The sequence below is a fragment of the Siphateles boraxobius genome, unplaced genomic scaffold (assembly GCF_051911475.1).
Source record: "Siphateles boraxobius isolate OS27281-9 unplaced genomic scaffold, OSU_SipBor_1 130, whole genome shotgun sequence".
NCBI classification, from domain to species: Eukaryota; Metazoa; Chordata; class Actinopteri; order Cypriniformes; family Leuciscidae; genus Siphateles; species Siphateles boraxobius.
This window is the reverse complement of record NW_027508734.1, coordinates 15,374,280-15,393,625: the sequence shown is the minus strand read 5'-3', so window position 1 is coordinate 15,393,625 and position 19,346 is coordinate 15,374,280.

Below are 19,346 nucleotides of genomic sequence, written 5' to 3'. Positions count from 1 at the left end.
GAGGTGATAAGCCCCGAAAGTTTTTCTTCTTTGATTCATGGGGTGAACCCACCATCTTCTGTTTCTCCTCCAGCGAATTCTTAACAGAAGAAGGGCCGCAATGGCTTTTCTTCTGTCAACAACTCGAACTGGAAAAAACAAAACAAATACCGTTATAATTTTCCATATTAATAGGGACTCAGGAATATACTTTTGTCCACTGTAGTGGAAATTATATTTTAATCAATTTCTTTGACACTATACATGCCACAATCTGGTGTCCTGTAAAGAGCACATTCAGGGCTTTTCAGATACACCTAATGTTTTGAGATTTCAACATGAAAACAAATTTATGTATACAAATGTATCATATTTTCATATTTATGGATATATGATAATATATTCGAATTATATTTGCTCTCAGAAAATGCGACACAGTCGCCACGCAACAGAAACGCCACGCTCACGCCACGCAGCCAGAGTGTCTCCGGCCTTAAAGAGCATTGACTATAATGGCCGCGATTAGCTCCGGCATCCGCTGACGTTCCGCGCCGTAGACGGATCCAGTGGAATGACACGCAAGCGTGTTGGAAGCGTTTCCAGGCAAAATAGAATAGGAAAAGATGTTTAAATGTTATTTTGTACACAAATACATATTAATAAATTACATTTTTGACAAATTTAGATATAAATATAGGCCTAATTTAAAAGTAAATAAATAAATAGGCCTAATGATCAATTTTCAAATATTGCACCTGTCAATACAGAACGACATATTCTGTAGTCTATTTTGCTGTCAATACTGCTGTGCTGACAGTGTCTTTATCAGTAGGATTTACAGGTCCTTCTCAAAAAATTAGCATATTGTGATAAAGTTCATTATTTTCCACAATGTAATGATAAAAATTAAACTTTCATATATTTTAGATTCATTGCACACCAACAAAAATATTTCAGGTCTTTTATTGTTTTAATACTGATGATTTTGGAATACAGCTCATGAAAACCCAAAATTCCTATCTCAAAAAATTAGCATATAATGAAAAGATTCTCTAAACGAGCTATTAACCTAATCATCTGAATCAACTAATTAACTCTAAACACCTGCAAAAGATTCCTGAGGCTTTTAAAAACTCCCAGCCTGTTTCATTACTCAAAACCGCAATCATGGGTAAGACTGCCGACCTGACTGCTGTCCAGAAGGCCATCATTGACACCCTCAAGCAAGAGGGTAAGACACAGAAAGAATTTGCGGTGTGGCATGGAGGCAATCAGCCTGTGGCACTGCTGAGGTGTTATGGAGGCCCAGGATGCTTCGATAGCAGCCTTAAGCTCATCCAGAGTGTTGGGTCTTGCGTCTCTCAACTTTCTCTTCACAATATCCGACAGATTCTCTATGGGGTTCAGGTCAGGAGAGTTGGCAGGCCAATTGAGCACAGTAATACCATGGTTAGTAAACCATTTACCAGTGGTTTTGGCACTGTGAGCAGGTGCCAGGTCGTGCTGAAAAATGAAATCTTCATCTCCATAAAGCTTTTCAGCAGATGGAAGCATGAAGTGCTCCAAAATCTCCTGATAGCTAGCTGCATTGACCCTGCCCTTGATAAAACACAGTGGACCAACACCAGCAGCTGACATGGAACCCCAGACCATCACTGACTGTGGGTACTCCAGTGCTGCTTATCTGTGGCCCCGGTCAGGCACTTCTGCCACTGTTTCTGGTTCAAAAGTGGCTTGACCTGGGGAATGCGGCACATGTAGCCCATTTCCTGCACACGCCTGTGCACGGTGGCTCTGGATGTTTCTACTCCAGACTCAGTCCACTGCTTCCGCAGGTCCCCCAAGGTCTGGAATCGGTCCTTCTCCACAATCTTCCTCAGGGTCCGGTCACCTCTTCTCGTTGTGCAGCGTTTTTTGCCACACTTTTTCCTTCCCACTGAGGTGCCTTGATACAGCACTCTGGGAACAGCCTATTTGTTCAGAAATTTATTTCTGTGTCTTACCCTCTTGCTTGAGGGTGTCAATGATGGCCTTCTGGACAGCAGTCAGGTCGGCAGTCTTACCCATGATTGCGGTTTTGAGTAATGAAACAGACTGGGAGTTTTTAAAAGCCTCAGGAATCTTTTGCAGGTGTTTAGAGTTAATTAGTTTATTCAGATGATTAGGTTAATAGCTCGTTTAGAGAACCTTTTCATGATATGCTAATTTTTTGAGATAGGAATTTTGGGTTTTCATGAGCTGTATGCCAAAATCATCAGTATTAAAACAATAAAATACCTGAAACATTTCAGTTGGTGTGCAATGAATCTAAAATATATGAAAGTTTAATTTTTATCATTACATTATGGAAAATAATGAACTTTATCACAATATGCTAATTTTTTGAGAAGGACCTGTATATTTATGCTTAACATGAAGTATAGGGCTTGCACAACTCTCTCCCATATGTCGAACAAGGGTGATGCGTGTCAGCAGCGCCGCGTCAGACACGCTTCTGATGTGCAAAGACACAGAAAACGCAACGCAGCTGCCACGCAGCTGACACGCAACAGAAACGCCACGCTTACGCCACGCAGCCAGTGTGTCCCAGGCCTAAGCGTCTTAGCTGCGTGGCGTGTCCGTTTTTATTTCGGCTCCCATGTTAACAGGTTACCCCTAAAATCCACTGGATCCGTCTACGCCGCGGAGCGTCAGCGCCACGTTTTTGATGCGTCCCTAGCTCGGCGTCAAAGTCCACTGGAAGCGTCTCAGACTCGTTTCAGCAGCGGAGCCGGAGCGTTGGTGACGTCTTAATTTTTTCTCAGAATCGGAGCGTTGTTTATTTGTTGTTCATTTGCCTTCTTTTGGCTCAGGAGCAGACAGTTAATTGTGCTACCTTATTGATTTTTTTTCTTCAATTTTCCTCTTTGTGCTTCTACAATGGGTAAGTGGGTTACTTAATTAAGTGAATTCTTTCTATTAGTGTTTTCTGTTGTTATTTCCTACTTGGTATCCAATCAGAGGCATTGTTGTCCAAACTGTAGGGATGCGGAGTCTCAACAGGGTGTTTATTTTGAAATTGATAGTGTTTTTTGACTTTTATTTTGTATTCACGGTGCGGCTTGGACGCGGGTCCGTCAAAAATAGACTAGGCGCCTATCTTTAGCGAAGCGGCGCGGAGAGCCGCTTCTGGGACGCTTCTGAGACGCCCTGGTTCCGCAGCTGGTGGACTTTAGAGCATTGACTATAATGGCTGCGATTAGCTGCGGCATCCGCGACGCTGACGTTCCGCGCCGTAGATCTCAGTGGATTTTAGGGGTTAGAGCTTGCAGACTGCCTGCGTGACGCGTGTCTCAGGCGCGGCTTGAACCGCGCGGAAAACGTGTGCATGCTAGAAATAGAACCGACGCCAATTTATCACGTGACACGCAAGCGTGTTGGAAGCGTTTCCAGGCAAAATAGAATAGGAAAAGATGTTTATATGTTATTTGGTACACGAATACATATAAATAAATTACATTTTGATGGTTGAAAGTCTAGGTTTTGACAAATTCAGATATAAATATAGGCCTAATTTAAAAATAAATAAATAGGCCTAATTATCAATTTTCAAATATTGCACCTGTCAATAGCCTACAGAACGAAATATTCTGTAGCAGCGCCGCGTCAGACACGTTTCTGGTGTGCAAAGACACAGAAAACGCGACGCAGCCGCCACGCAGCTGACACGCAACAGAAACGTCACGCTCACGCCACGCAGCCAGTGTGTCATGGGCCTTAGGCCGGTGACACACTCGCAGCCAGTGTGTCATGGGCCTTAGGCCGGTGACACACTGGCTGCGTGGCGTGTCCGTTTTTATTTATAAAATATATATAGAAATAAATATAGAGCTTGCAGACTGCCTGCGTGACGCGCGGGAAAACGTGTGCATGCTAGAAATAGAACCGACGCCTATTTTTCAGTTTCCAGGCAAAATAGAATAGGAAAAGATGTTTATATGTTATTTTGTACACGAATACATATTAATAAATTACATTTTGATGGTTGAAAGTCTAGGTTTTGACATAAACTCAGATATAAATATGATTTAAAAATAAATAAATAAATATCAATTTTCAAATATTGCACCTGTCAATACAGAACGAAATAGTCTGTAGTCTATTTTGCTGTCAATACTGCTGACAGTGTCTTTACGCTTTATATTTATACTTAACACGAAGTATAGGGCTTCCACAGCTGTCTCCCATATGTCGAACAACGCTGCCCTACAAAGGCCAAGAGCAGTATCTTCAATTTTTCAAAAAAAAAATTTTCCACAAATAAAAAATGCAGGATCTGCTCTACAATCTGGTAAAATTTCATATGGCTACCTAATAAATTTCTTATATAAATTTACATTTTTAGTTGCAGTATTGTATAGAAAAGTAGAGTGAAACCAAGGCAGAATGCAGTATCTGCCCGTACTGCAGTCTGCCTTGCAGTCTGCCTTGGTTTCACTATGATAGGCTACTGCAGTTTGCCTTTGTGTGGCATGAGTCAGGTTTTATAGCATACTGTATATGTATACAGCTCATATTTCATTTATTGATATATTGATTCCCTGAATGATTAAACTTAAACTGTTTGTAATTACATGTGAAGACCTATCCCAAACTGAAATAAAAGCAATACGTTAATGATTGCCATAAAAAAACAGCACTTTTGTGATACAATTAAAAAATATGAATCTAATAACGCGTGTTTTTTGTTTGTTTGTTTTTTGAAAAATATGATTATAATGCCAAAGGGGATGGAAAGTCACAGTTTAGCAGAAAGAATGAAGATGGAGACGGTCAATATAAAAAAAAACGAAAACGGGGGTTTACATAATATGCCACATAATTTTAATAGTTTGGTTATAATTAACATATACCGTACTTTTACAATTATGATCACTTGCTACACTTACTGCTATATGTTATTGTATGGCCATGTAAGTATACGCAGTAATGCTAAGGCAAAGCGCAGTATAGCCTCTAAAACTACCAAATTTTGCCTGACTGTCAAAAAACGAAATTTTAATATTCACCTCCCTTTGATCTATCTAATTGTACCCTTTGTTGTTACATTTAATTGGATGCTTATATTTGGTGTAAGAAAAACACAAAAAGCTGTTTTTCTCAGTTTGGCGTTTTTGCTGATACTGCTCTTAGCCTTTGTAGGGCAGAAGGGTGATCCGTTTCAGCAGCGCCGCGTCAGACACGTTTCTGGTGTGCAAAGACAGAAAACGCGACGCAGCTGACACGCAGCTGACACGCAACAGAAACGCCACGCTCATGCCACGCAGCCAGTGTGTCTCCGGCCAAGGCCAAGTCCATGCACTTCGTAAATGCAGAACTGTCTATTGATAAGCCTGCCCCTCGAAGGCGTATCTCAAGAATGGCCTGTGATGGGGGGCTATCTGAATGTGAAAGTATGCGTCTTTCAGATCCACAGTGAAACACTGCTATTATGAGGTATCACCATATGTCATCATTCTGTTTTCTTTAGATTAGAAGATTATATGATATCAAGGGGAATGTCTATACTTACAAATCCTGGGTGTTGTGACACTGTTTTTGCTTTTAGATCAACAAATAATAACCCAAAATGATTGTCTTGATAATGTCTTGCACAAGGCGTTTTTTCACTTTCCTGGACTCAATCTTGACTTGGACTCGAATCTTTTTGGACTCGGTCTTGTCTTGGACTCGAACCTCTTTGGTCTTGGTCTTGTCTTGGACTCGACTAGTCCTGGTCTTGGACTTGTCTTGGACTCGACAAAGGTGGTCTTGACTACAGCCCTACAGCCGATTGTGTGCGCATATGTGTGTGTGTGCTCTTCCTATGTTGTGCCAGATTGTTTAGAGCTGTAGAGAACCATGAAGGAGGAATAACTCTTATATAATTTGTCTGATTACTGTTAGCTTTTTACTGTTTTCCCACTCAATAGTTGAAAACTGGTCGTTTTTCTCCTTCAACTGGGTAAACAAACCCGTGAGTCGACTTCATTTTAAGTGGAAAATGCTTGAAAGAAAGAAAAGAACAGGATGGAAAAACAAAGAGGAAGTACAAAAAGGCAGGGAGACTCGGCAAACCCTTGTTCATGCTCATTCACCCCTTTTACATAAAAGTCTCATGATGAATTAGATAAATCCATGGTGCTGCTATCAAATTGCACGATCACATATGGGAGTGAATGAAAAAGCATGGACCTTCTTCCCCTACCGATCCACAAAAATCTGCCCCAGAGCTTGAAGAGTAAAAAAAAGCAATGACCCAATTATTCCATTAGCTAGTACTAGAATTTCAATGACCAGGCTTGCACATATCCCTGTTGACCAAAAAGTGCTACTAGATATGCTGAAAAACATGGCATATTTATTATTTGGAAGACAAAACGTTGGTCTTAAAGATAAAATCTGAGCCTTATGCCTTGATCGATTTTCTATTAGAATAACAAGTGGAAAATAAAAATTGATCAAAAAATATTGTCTAATAGCTTGTCTATGATAAATTATGCTAATCTACCTGCAGTGTCCACATTTATTGTGCATTATAGAAAAAACAACTTTGATGGTTTGATGGACACATCATGGTTGCGTGTAAGTTATTTATATTCTATAGAGCAGCTTTTGTGTAAGAGGAGTGTCCCCTTTGCCAGTGTGGTTACTAACTTTTACATCCTTTTATAAGAGTTAGACCTTTTTATATCCTGTTATCTGCAAATTAACCAACAAATGTGCTGCCTATCTGTCACTTGTCTATGTCACAAATAAATGGTGCACCATAAAAAACCCATTCCTGAAGTAAAAAAAGAAATTCCAAAAGTCAATCTTGTAAACTCTAAGGTTGACTTCATGCACTGTGAGAATCCAATATTTAAGACTCAGAGCCATTTTGGTCAGAACACCTCTCAACAGCTACGCTTCAAATTTTTCTACAAAAAACATCTTTATAACCTTATTTCTGTCAGGACCACTATGGTCAAATACAATTGACAATTAGCATAGTTTGGATTGGCAAACATTCAAAGATTTTAATAAAATAAATAAACAAATACAACAACGAAAGTAAAGACGGCAGTCCCTCACGGTCAACTGTCGCCACACATAATAAAAAAAAACAAATAAATTCCAGCCCTGGCCTCTCTCGATCTCCACTGTCGTCGCTCCTCCTTTTATGCTTCCGCTCCTCCGTGAGAGATATCGCGCCATTCTCCCACGGCCCTCGTCCTTCTCGTCACATCTATATAGACGTGGATCAGCTGATGCGAGTTGTCTAACGTGACCTGCCAGAACTGACACTACGCACGTTCTTTCAATGGCTTCCTCCTATCAGGGGCGTATATGGATGACATGACGACCATAACAACGACGAGCGCATGCACCAAACGCCTGCTGTACAAACTCCAGGCAAACATCAGATGGGCACAAATGGAGATTAAACCCAGCAAATCCCTTTCTTCATTGTCAAGGGCCAGATTGTAAATGAGAGGTTCCACATCAATGACGAGCCGATACCAACTATCCTGGAGAAGCCCATCAAAAGCCTTGGTCAGTGGTACAAGGCAGATCTCAAAGACGCGGAACAGGTGGAACAACTTAAGCAGGATACCATCAGTGGCCTGAAGCAGATCAACAGCACTGCTCTCCCACGGAAGCTGAAGCTCTGGGGCCGTATTCACAAAGAATTTTAAGGCTAAAGTAGCTCCTAACTGGCGAATTTAGGAGCAACTCCTAAAAATAATGGGCGTGCCACTCCTAACTTTAGGACTCCTAATTTTTTTCACTAAGAGTAATTCACGAAGCATTTTAGCCCTAAAAGTAGCACCTAAGTCTGGGACAGCTTAAAAGAAGTCGAGAGGACTCCTAACTCACTAAGACCTATTCACAAAGGATCTTAAAATCTCGCAGTCGTCCGGGGTCCGCGACACAAGCGGGAAAGCTGCATTGATCTGCAAACAAAATCTCTCACATGTCTCACGCTTAGTTTTGCTTGACATCCCAGTGTCGAATTTCCCTTTTATTATGTTTTTTTTTTTTTTTTACAGCACCAACTGGGCCAGCAGCAGTAACTGATCCTGCGTCCAGTTAGGCTTTCTTTTCCGTTTTGGCGAGTTCATAATCCACCGTCATTCAACTATTACATTAGGCTACTTCAATAGGAGCAACATTTCCTTGCTTTAAGTAGCCTAGTCTATTTAGGCTATGAAAGCTTGTTTCCGCCACAGAATGAAAAATAAAAAAGGTAATTGCGACTTTTTATCTCACAATTGCGACTTCCTATATCTCGCAATTGCGACTTTATTTCTCACAATTCTGACTTCATATCTCGATAAAAAGTCGCAATTATTTATTTTTATTTTTATTCAGTGGCGGAAACTTCCATACTAATAGGATGTCAATTAACCAAGCAAGTGTTAATGCAAGTGTTGTTTTTCATTATTGGGCAAGTGGCGGTTTCATTAGGGTATTAGGCTACCTTGATTTAATTTAATTGAATTCACCACTTTTCTCTCTCTCTCTCTGCCTTTTTAGAATTACACTTCACTGGGGCCTGCACAAACATGTCATTATATATGCATTTCGATGGCATTACTATTATTATTTTGTGTAGGACACAGACATATTTAGATGACGTAATTCCATGATTTTTTGCGACTGTGTTATGTTCCGCATGATGGCCCTGTCATCGAACAACCAATCACCGTGATCATTGCGAGGAAGCTCGTGCATGAGAATTGACGTCATCCATAGCAACGGAGACTCACTCTTAGTTTAGGCATTGTCATTTTTCCTTACTAAGAGTAGGTCTGAAAGGCGTCGTGAATAACTTTTAAGAGAAAACTCCTAGCTAAAATATTTTAGTGTGATTTAGGAGTACTCCTAGTGGTAAAATAAAATTCTTTGTGAATACGGCCCCAGGTGCCTTCAGTTCGGACTGCTGCCCCGCCTAATGTGGCCAATTTCCATCTATGAGGTCACCCTATCCCACGCCAATCGGCTGGAGCGAATGGTGAATGTGCAGGTGAGAAAGTGGCTTGGACTACCCATATGGACCACCCAGATAGACTGCTCCCAATGGAGCCCTCTTCTCTGCCAATCTCAAGCCTGGTGGAGGAGTACAAATGCTCTAAAGCAAGGCTCGAAATGACCCTCACAGAATCCCGGGATTAAAGTGAATATAAAAGTATCAAATAAAAAATAATTCTAAAGAGTGCATTAAAAAGATGACACACTCTCATTCTAAAACACCACAGACTAATTGATACAGTATAAAAATAGAGTGTCCAGGAAAACTCCAGCAGTGCAGCTCCTGTTCTGCAGATGACAGCACTGCGATAGGACTTTACTTTAGAGAGAGAGAGAGAGAGAGAGAGAGAGAGAGAGAGAGAGAGAGAGAGAGAGAGAGAGAGAGAGAGAGAGAAGAAAAAGAGAAAAGATTAGGCAGCGTCTTGTTGAAACATGGTGCCATTAATATTCATGTGATGAGCACCTTCATCAGCCCTGTTGTCAGACCTGGGAAAGAGAAACAGGGAGGCAGAGAGAGTAAGGGGGAGATTAAGAACACAATTGTTCCTTTCCTCTCCTCCACCTGGGTCCTGCAAACAATTAATCAGCAGTGGGCTGCTGATACCAACACAAGTATGATCGAAAACATCACTCAGCCCTTGAAAAAACTGGTTTCAAGCAAAGATTTATGTGCCTGGATCCTGTCAAGTTCCCTGACAAACAAATAAAAGGAACACAAATGGAAACTTTTATACCACTTGAGACCCTGGTAAAAGAATAGGGGAAATTATTGTTTTTTCCATTTTGTCATGCAATATAAAACAAACGATTGATCATAAAACACCAATACTGAACCCACAGACTGAAACCAGCATATTGAAAATTTAAGAAAAAAAAAAGATTTGTTTTGATATTTATGATGGATTTTTTAATGAATAAAATATTAAACTGTATATCAGACTGGCCATGATTCTAACATCTAAACATTACTTCCCCTTTTAGGCCTAACATTCTAACACTTTGAAACAATGTACACAAACGTTCTGTTCTTTTTTGATTGTTTCCATGGAAAATTCTGAAGTGCTGATAATGACAAATATAAAAAATATACTGTCTGCATTGGGTCATGCCATATTGAGTAATCAACTGAACTCTTAACCCTTTCCTATATTTTTTGATGATTCGAGATAATTTTGCTTATGCCAGTAACAGAGGGAAAAAATGCGGGGGCTTGCTTTACCAACTGAAATAATCATATTGATAGAAGGTGACATGTTAGTCACGATGATCTTATTTTGTTGTGTCTATCTTTCTCCTATAAAACCTAATGTAGGCTATTCTTCTTTTGCGGGTGGGATTCTCTGAGAAATGATCAAGATCCTCCGGCCGTGATTAAAGCATTTTCGAAGGCATTGTCTGAAGTCTGTCGGTTATTATTGCTGCACAGCAAGTTAGAGTCTGGGAGCTCAGCTGTAGTCGACTGTAGACTCGCAGAGGTATAGTTTGGGGACTCGGCTGAAGTCGACTGTAGACTCGCTATAGAGTATAAATATTATAGTAAACTAAAGTCGACTGTAGACATTCGGGGACGTCGATTGTAGACGAGACCCAGGTAGGTCAGGTGTGAAATAAGAAAAATATACCACATATTCTGCTCTGATATACAACGAATGCTACAGTAACACAAATGTGCTTTGTAGTTTACCAATTAACATTTTAAATTAGAATTTAATGGAATCAGGCGGATATTCAATTAAAGACATATATGACTTATCGTAATCCATTAATCAGACATTATTTGGTCTTTGGCTACTACCACACAGATGACCTAGCTACAAATGAAATATCAAATATTAAAAATGTACATATATCTTCTGTTGTATTCTCAGGAACAAAAAAAAAGGTTTATATTTGCACACCTCTGTGCACCCACAGATTAATTGTTTACAATAAGATCTATAACATCCATTTACTAAATATAGGGTCAATTTTAATTTCATGCCGACTTAAAAGTAGGCATTATACATTGTACACTGCACAGTAAACAGCATACTAGTGTTCCATTCTGAGTGGGTTTGTTTAGCAACGCTTTCTTATATTAGTTTACCCTCGCAACACAAAAATCTCATTATCATTTTAAAGGTTGTAATTGGTTGTTAATGAACATAATTAAAACCAGCTGTAGCTGAGTCTTCAACCCCATGTGGATAAAAGGGGTTATAAAGACATTTAGAATTATGTTGTTGTGGCAATAAGGAAGAATATCTTGGGATATTTCGGATGATCACAATGCCAGGGGTGGGGGAAAACTGCATCACTGAAAATTAATCCTCTTTTCACTCTTTCTTCTTTTTACCTCATTGCTTTTGTTTTCAGTTTACACACTAATGGTGGAAAAAATCTCTTCTCTTTCTGTAGTTTGTAAAGAAACTACTGGCAATATCTTTCAACATTAAACAGCACACCGAGCGTTCAGTCTGGCGGCACACTTCTCCTTTTCCCATTGAATTTCATTAGCCACTGAACTATGAACTAATTTGTTAAGCTGCCGCACAGATTAGTTTTGACATTTTGCTTATTTTCTTGGAGCAAGACCCTGCTCTGTCCATCTGTGAACACAAATAACTAACGTTTAGCCACTAAGCTGATTTAAAACAGTCAATCTAGCAAAACACAGCCCTTTCATTATCACTGCCCTGCACTAACAACCTTAAGAAACTTCTCAGGCTATGCCGAGTTTTGCTAACAGGTCATCGATCTGTCTGATTAGCTTGGCCTGGCTACAGCCAGCCACCAATTCTGGGCCTCCACAGTATTTAGAGGGAATATCACACTCAATAACACCAAGTCAAAAGGAAACAGAAAGCCTCTCTAAAACAAAACTAAAAGAGATTTAAGAGGTTCATTTCTTATACTGTTAGCTATGCTGTGAACTGCCCCACTGAACAAAAAAAAACCCCCAGCAAATTCCAGGGGACTTTTGAGCACTTATCTGGCTGACCAGATAAACTAGCTGAACACCAACTAGACCTGTATCCTATAGGTTTAGGATGCATTTCAGCAAAGCATCTTACGGTTTACGATGCATTAAATGCTTCACATTGCCAAACATTGATGATTTGCCTCATTCCCTTTAAACCGCCTATACAAAAACATGTTGACTTCACTCAACTGATGGTGTAGACTGTTTAGGGATATTTTCTACAAGGGAAACCAAGAGGAATTGTACCAATTTTATTCAGAAGAAAAGAGATAGCTCTGCTTGCATATAAGCTGTTCATTGGATGAAATCAACATCAAATTCTACACATCACCATATTTTATTAAGATAGAATAATGGCTGAATTATTCGGTTGAGGCAAGGCCATAAATGTAAATATAATTGAAAAAGGTTTTATTGGATAACTCTGGGAGAGTTAACACGGCGCTCCTGCTACAATAAGCTGAAAAGCACAGAAGTATGATGCCAAGACAGGAGTAGATGCACTAAAATGAGCAGTTAACCAATTGCATTACTGGAATTACACTGACTTTTTAAATGCAGAACAAAAAACAATGAAATGTAATTTAAAAAAATGTTTATGGGTACAAATAAAAATAAACATGTATTTACACAATAGACAAAAAATGATTCATGTTGAAATATATTGAATATAGACTTTGAAAATACACTAGTATTACCACAGAGAGTTTTCAAGTATATTCAAATATAAAATATTCAATAAATTGCTTGAGCACATAAAATTTCCCCGGAGCGGTCTCTCTCTCTCTCTCTCTCTCTCTCTCTCTCTCTCTCTCTCTCTCTCTCTCTCTCTCTCTCTCTCTCTAAACCTCTCTCTCTCTCTCTCTCTCTCTCTCTCTCTCTAAAGGTAATTCAACATGACTAGATGTCTAGGAAAAGTTCATCCCATTTGGTCTTCTCCTGCTGAGAAGCCTGAAATATACTTCTGCTCACAGGCAAACAGGATGAAATAGATTCTGGGGGCTCGGGCACAAATGATCTTCAGTCAGTTCAAAAAATCAAAAGAGAGACATGTTAGGCTGTTGAGCAGATGTACCATTCAAAGTGAATGAGTGTGAGAGACAGGTGACTCAGCACCATAACTGAATTGTCAGTGTGTATCTCCCTCACAAACATGCACCCACACATGTAAATTACAAGTTACATAGCATCTGCAGTCATCTATATGCCTCTCCTTGGAACAGTGCCACAACCCACTCAGCAACAACCTCTGCAAGAACAAGGTCATGGCCATCAGAAGCTGTTTCAATCCACCTATTTTTATGCATTTTGGGATATCGCAACAACAAAAGATGCTGGATGGAAACCCCAAGATGCGCATAAATTCTAAAAATAGGCATAAAAAAATGTATCCACTCAATTGATGTTGGCTTGATCATTCTGAAATGCCTGAGCCAAAGTCTGTCATCAGAGTTATTTGGTATATGACCTAACAAAAGTGTCTCACACGATTGGATTCTTGAGAACAAAGTCATTTATGATGTAGGAAAAAAGAGCCACAGTGGCTTCCCCCATTGCGCAACTTTCTTTCTTTTTTTTAATCACAGAAATCTTTAATCCTTACTAATTTCCCAGTAAGGATTTTGTTCTTTTGAAAACGTGGGATGGAAATACTACTTTATTCACAAATGTTTTATCTGACATACCTATTTTGCACAAAAGTTATATTTGCAACTTTGAATGGAAACATAGCTATTGTTAGAGAAGTTGCTTTGAATCTGCAAATTTCCAAGATAAAACACACTCATTTAAAGAAAAATTAAATAAACTACATTCTTGGTACTCTTGTAAAAAGGTCCTTAGCTACATAATATGCTAAATCTAACTACACTTAAGTGTCTTGTACCACATACCACATAATCAATTCAACATGACCTCATCTTATATACTTAAGATTAAGATACACTGTACCATTCAAAAGTTTCTCTTATACTCCAAGGCAGTATTTTCTGGATCAACAATACTGTTACAAACAGTAATATTGTGAAAATTATTACAATTTAAAGTAACTATTTTCTAATTTAATATATTTTAAAATGCATTTTATTCTTGTGGTGGCAAAGCTGAATTTTCAGCAGCCATTACTACAGTTTTCTGTGTCACATGATCCTGTTGAAAAACAGTTGTGCTGCTTAATATTTTTGTGTAACCAATAATACATTTTTATTCAGGATTCTTTGATGAATAGAAATGTCAAAAGAACAGCATTTATTTGAAATAGAAAAAAATGGTAGTCTTTACTGTCAACTTTTGATACATTTAAAGCATTCTTGTATATTTCCTAAACCCCAAACTTTTGAAATGTGAATAAACATAGAAATAAGTGTCTTAAAATCAGGTTGTTGAACCAATTTGTGTAGATTTCAGACCTACAAGACAAGTAATGTTAAATCTGAAACTGTCATCATACAGAATGTTTTGGTACGGAGGTGATTTTGGTGGGAGGGATGTGAATGAAATTACAATTATACATATCAATTTACAAATACATATATTATTTGCCATATGGGAAGCAATATGTCAATGGCAAGTTTAAAATATAATATTACTAGATTTGTGACAGTGAAATATTAGTAGTTTTAGTTTTGTTCTACACTTTAGTAAATAATAATATATATTAAAAAAATGTGATTGGAGTTGTGTTGACAATCCTGCAGGAAAACTTGATGTGAGGGGTTATTATCATTGTGGTTTTTAGTTTATCACTCGACAACAGGCTGTCCTAGAGGGACATCGGTCTCTTTATTAAGCTTTCTTTGAGTTGGATAAAAAGTTTAAGCTACATGACATGCAATCATATTTTAGACTGTCAAGATTGACTTTAATAGATGTTGTAACATGTACATCTTTTAAGTGACTTACTACCAACATTTCTATTTACTGGACAATTACAATGCAGGACGAAAACGGTAGCCCTACTCTTTTCTTTTGGATTAATCACTTCTTATGGCAATATTCTTCTATATTCAATACAAATGAAAAAATGTGAATATAAATCTCTCCTTTCCCTGTATTATAGGGTTGTGAATTGCCTGTAATGAGCAAAAAACTGCATAATTTGCTGATAAATTAAAAGGCATCTTTACATTGCAGAATTTGCTGTGTTTTACACTGAATTTAAATTCCACATAAAAATCAAGTCAAATCAATAAGTTCAGAAAAATATTTAAATTAACCAGCTTCAGGAGTATGCTGTTGTATCAACTTAATTTAGGCGGGTCTGTTCTTTTATCGAGGCTTCAGCATCCACGTTGTAATGCAAGTCCACTGAGGTGAGTTGAAATGAGAACCCATGTTCAGTTTATTAACATAAATGTAGGCCATATAGCCTATACAATAAACAAAGACTTGACTTTAACCATGAACTAAACTTGAAAAGAAACAAAATCACCAACAGCACGTTACACAAAGCTAGACAAAGGAACACTGAAACATATAGGGCTATATATACACAAAGACTAATGAGCAATGAGAAACACCTGTGAACAATCAAGACTATAGGCTTGTTCGTCTTGAACCGGCGCTGCACAGACCGATCGGTGAATTACATCAAAGTATCGCAAGAGCGATTAGAGGGCAGACAGCTCGTATGCTTATGAATCACTCTCGCAGTACTTGAATGTCAAAAACCGATCGGTCTGTGCAGCGCTGGTTCAAGTCGAACAAGCCTAATAAATCAAGCACAAAACAGAGAAACACATTACCTGAACACAATGAGCCAATTAATTAATAAGAACATGATACATGAACAAAGAAAACCAATGAGAACATTACACATTCTTATCTGAAGCACATGTAATGATCACATGTGCAGAACGCAAAGAACGCAGGCTTGGTTTAACAAAGTAAAAAGATACAATCTTTATTTTGGTTCAGTTAAAAATGAGTCGCTTTTGTTTGTCAATAAATAACACAAAAATACATTTAACATTGGGAAAAGCTACAGGAGGGTGGGCCACTGGATTACAAGCTTACCTAGTTTCAATACCACACGTGAGCCGAAGCACACCACTTGGAATAGAACAAACACTACAACTCAGCCCACACAACCACGCAAATATGCCCTTTGAGCCATTTCCAAAAGATGCACACGTCACAGCATTATACTGCACACAGAGGTTCCCAAATGGGTGAAACACTCTAAGGAAACTAGGCTAGAGCCCGTTGAGCTAGTCTATCCTATAGGCCCAATCCACACCGAGACTATTACTATTGGGAGGGGGACGACACAAAACAACAACAAAAAAAGAAGGAACCGCTAGCCGGTGGTCACAATCAGTTCACTGAGACAATTCTCTTACAACCCACCGGTTAGTGGGAAAAAGGAAAAATAAATCAATAAATAAAAAATAAACATTACAGAAACAGCGTCTAAAAAAAAGAACAAAAAACCCAGCACCTGCACATTCATACACATTCAAGAGAACAGCAGCTAACAATCGGATTGCTGCCACCTCTGCCTGCAGTCTAGTGATTGGGTGAGAGACAGTGTTTCGGTGCTTTACAATTTCAACAGGGTCATGGAACGCTGGCAAACATAACCACGGAAGCGCACACACAAACAGTAGCGCCGCTGGCAATCACTCTGCAACAACTTGCGCTACAAACAGCACCCCAGGACACTGCTGCACTCCAACCCGTTAGCAGCCAGCTACAGTGTACGACTCACGGCATAAGGACCCCAGGAGCCTATAAACCTGCCTGCGCTCAATTTCCGACCACTCCCACCCATAACAGGTAACATAGCAACACGAGGAGGAGTGACAGCGAGCAGAAGTGGTGAAAGAGGGAGATGAAAAAGAACGCCTCTAACCCACAGGCTACAATTCACCCCCTCCAAATGAATCGGCGGCCCGACGATGACACCTCATGTCCGGGAGTCTTCACCCTCTATTCCTGATGGACCCTCATTTACGCTACCAGTCGACCGGGGTAGATGGTAAGGATTAGAATGCTGCCCTGCCATAGACCTCGCTGAACGGCGCATGGCCACAGTGTTGTCCCCAGGCACCTCAGCTATATTTTCAATGTCAATTTCCTCCAACGCTGAAGTGCTGGTTGAAGCAGGTGCAGCTTGGGGCTCTTGTTCAGCATCATACCAAATGATCACGTCTCGGGCATAACCATCGTCACCAGCAGGAGGATCTTCTGGGATCTCCCCTTCCTGAGCTGGACCAGGAAAACCACCTGGCCCGGGCCTCAATCCCACAGGGACGGCGCGCATCTTAGAACGATGCACCTATCGAACAGGTCCGCCCGCATCTGCAGGGATCACTGTGTATACCGCTCCTGCTCCAGAAGGGCAACGTACAACTCGATAGGCCACAGAGTTCCAGTAGTCCTGGATTTTATTTCTCCCATATTGGTGGTTCCGCAGGTAGATTAAATCCCCTTCTTGGAAACCGGCATCGTTCACCTGATCATTATGGCTCTGGTTCCGCCTGAGGGCCAGCTCTTCTGATCTCTGTCTGACGTGTTCATGAGTCATCCTGACGCTTTGCTGGTGCTTTTCAACCCATTCTTCTAGGGTATTGGTGTCTGGGACAGCCTCCCTGGTACCAAGCAAGAAATCAACTGGCAGTCTTGGATGGTGGCCAAACATCAGATAATATGGGGTATGCCCTGTGGTTAGGTGGGGGGTAAAATTATAGGCAAAGGTGAGCTGAGGCAGATGGTGTGGCCAACGACGCTTCTCTGTCTCGGGTAGAGTGCGGAGCAAGTCGTGGAGTGTGGAGTGTGTTCGAGGTCCGCTGAGTCTACCCACCAGCTGGTGAAGGGGGGCTGCAAACTTTGAAAATCCCTCCACAAAGCGCCGATAATAGCTTGCAAAACTGAGGAAAGATCGTAATTCAGCCAGGTGTCCAGGGCGTCTCCACTCCTTGACCACCTCTATCTTGGCGGGGTCCGTGGCAACTCCCTCAGCAGAGACCACATGCCCCAAGTAACTGACCTGGTGCTGGAAGAAGTGGCATTTTGACAGTTTTACTTTTAGTCCCTGTCTTTGTAGACAGGAAAGCACCTCTCCCAGTCTTTCCAGATGCTGCTGAACAGTGATCGAGAAGACAATCACATCGTCCAGTTACAGTAGAACGGACTGGTATCTGCAATCTGCGAACATGCGCTCCATCAGACGCTGGAATGTTCCAGGTGCATTACACAGTCCGAATGCCATTCGGTTGAACTGAAACAGGCCGAAAGGTGTACAGAAGGCAGTCTTTGATTTATCCTGCTCCATCCTGGAACCTGATTATATCCACTTGTCCAAGGTGGTCCAAGGTGGAAAACCATTTCGCTCCTGAAAGTGCATCCAACAATTCTTCTATACGGGGAAGGGGATATGTGTCACGGCGAGTTTTTGCGTTTAACTGCCTGTAATCTACACAGAGGCGCAAACTCCCATCCTTTTTGGTCACCAAGACTATCGGAGAAGAATATGGACTGCTACTTTCTCTGATGACTTTACTATCTAAGAGCTGTTGGATGTGTGCCTTTACTGTTTCATACTGGGAGGGTGAAATTCTATGGTATGGCTGCCGGACAGGAGCATTCAAAAAATGGGAACAGGGGAATCTCATGGCTGATTGAAGACGTGCATCCTATGTCTCCCTCCCCTTGGGAAAAGATGTCACTATACTGGACAAGGAGGGCCCTGGCCTCCACAGCTTGTTGCTGGGTCAACCCTGGGAAATCTGGCACGTGAACTCAGGGAACCTGCAGCAGTCAACTACTCCCTGTGTGGAGACATAAGCTTGAAGATGTTCCCATGAAGGGTCAACTGATAAGGAACCAGCTGTTCTTGTTGCAGCCGCCGCAACCACTTGTACAGTGCCAATAGGGTGGCGCGGGGGCAACCATACCTTTGTGTTACCAACATTCACTACAGGTGCATATACACAACCCTTTCTCACCGGCACCAGCCTACACATATAGGCCTTCAGGCAATTGCTCCTCGTCAAAGCCCAAGGGCTCTAGCAAAAATGCTGCATAACCAATCTGGGGGCATGTAACCGGGACCATGGTTAGGGCTCCTGCCTCAAGACAGACTGCCCCTTTCCCATGGACTTTCACTTTGAACGGCTTCTGTGCATTTACAATGGCCTGGATCTTTTCACAGTGTCTCAATGCACGTCGGGCTGCCGGTGCCGCCGATTTCACAGGAGGGGAGTGGAAGAGCTGTGAGCCATGTTGTTTAAAAAGGAATTGATAACATTCCCCAATTACATTCATTCCCAGTATCCCGGGTGTTATGAGCTTCGTTGGATTCCTGTACAGAGCATTTCAGCATTTCTCTATGCTGAAGCTGCTTCCTGGAGGAACAGTCCAAGACTCCCGT